The 1,919-nt window shown below is 34.8% G+C and overlaps 1 long non-coding RNA gene across 1 annotated transcript; it reads left to right on the forward strand.

Moving 5' to 3' along the window:
* On the forward strand, nucleotides 282–949 carry LOC110434186. The gene is made up of 2 exons (XR_002451665.1): nucleotides 282–344; nucleotides 723–949. It is a non-coding gene; the product is annotated as an uncharacterized LOC110434186 (long non-coding RNA).

Below are 1,919 nucleotides of genomic sequence, written 5' to 3' on the forward strand. Positions count from 1 at the left end.
TAAACTATTTGGGATTTTCAAAATGCAGTGACAGTTGGGCTTTGTTTACTTCCTACCAAAAACCCAAAATTTTTCAAGATTCCCCATCACATCGAATCTTTAGACGTATGCTTGGAGTATTAAATATAGATGAAAATAAAAACTAATTACACAGTTTGGTCGAAATTGACAAGACGAATCTTTTGAGCCTAGTTAGTCTATGGTTGGACAATAATTACCACAAACAAACGAAAAAGCTACAGTGTAACAAAATGTTTTGGTTGAGGAACTAAACACGGCCTTGGTGAACAAATAACTGAGGTGCATAATCCTCTTAGAGCAGCTGAGCCCTTGCTTCTATAGTGGTTAAGCTCTTCTCTTTTGTTTTAATGCTAGGATTCAGGGACAATTTGTGCAATAATTATTGTTCCAAAAGTCAATTTGTGTTCCTTCATTGCTAGGATTTTGTCAACATCTATTTTGCATAGTGTCTGTGTGCCTGATCAGGGACATTAAACTTGGTTAGTTTAATACAAATTTAATGTCTTCCTTTCTGTTAAATCATTTTGAGGCATTTTTAGGTTGTCAACCAATTCAATAGCACTGGATATTTGTTATAATAAAATTAAATTATTAGTACTTCTATTGGAGCTTTAGCCTATGATTCCCTTGAATGTAGAGTTCTAGCATGTTACAGGATTACAGCTCAATTTCTAACTACTGAAGATTATTTTTTCCTGTAGGAGCAACAGAAAAGAATTAGGAAATTCATCCACATACATCTGATATCCTTTTTGTAGACTATTTATATAAGTTTTTCCTCTCTCAAATACATAGTCCTGTGGATGTACATCCTGACATTGCTGCCATGATAGGTTTTGGTGGGTTAAAACATAGGCAAGGTTCATTTATATAATTGGAGCTTGCACTTTTACACTCAGTTATATATATATCCTTCACTTTAGTTACACAGAAATATTGGCTTTCTAGCATAATCTGATGGAGGTGGCTATTGGCTTTACCTTTTGTCTTCCATTATCTTTTTAGCAAGAATACTTTTGTGGCTAAAGCGAAGGATCACCTTATGTTTGGATCAGCATTTCTAAGCTACCGGCTATAGTGTTCGGTAGTTATGAATTCTAAGGTGTTTCTAAGGTGTAATAGTTGGGTATGTAATGTATGACAAAATAGCTATTCTAGCATGCATGTAATGAAGGATCTTGTAATTTATAGCTAAACAGAACCATAACAACTGTGATGGCCGTACAACTTGTTTTTATATTCAAATGCTTCATGATTTGTACTAAGTATTTAATGATATGATATATGATGTGATGCTATGGTAATAGTGGTGATAAATGTACTTTGTATTTTAGCTATATAAATTATGCATAGATTGTTTTGTACTCAAATCATTGTAGGGCGCCTGATGTTCTAGTGACATGCATGACAGGTGAGAGATATGAAGATCTAAGGAATAGCAGATGGCACAAGCACACAGGCGATGAGGCGGACCACCTGTCAAATTCCTATTAGCACTCATGCAGATTCCCGCCGCTGCATGCCGGGCTATACATGGGTGCATGAAAGATAGATTGTTCTCCAATTTAATTCTATCATTAAGGTTCAAAGTTGCGTGGGCCATCTGTGGCTTTCGGGAGCATGTGATGCGGCTGATCGGAGATGCATGCTTGGAGAGCACAAAAGATGAAAAGAAATATTATTGGCATATATATTTATCCTCATTCATAATTTTTTTTAAAAAAAACATGTAACACCTGAAAAAAAAAGAAAGGCTACCACCACGCGTCTCATATTTATAATGCAAATGAAATACTCCTTAGACATATATACACTATGTCTATATTCATACTAAAAATAATATATTTGGAAACATCAAAATGCTTATACTTTGAAATGGAGGGAGTATTGAACTAGCT

The sequence above is a fragment of the Sorghum bicolor genome, chromosome 3, assembly GCF_000003195.3.
Source record: "Sorghum bicolor cultivar BTx623 chromosome 3, Sorghum_bicolor_NCBIv3, whole genome shotgun sequence".
Lineage (NCBI taxonomy): Eukaryota > Viridiplantae > Streptophyta > Magnoliopsida > Poales > Poaceae > Sorghum > Sorghum bicolor.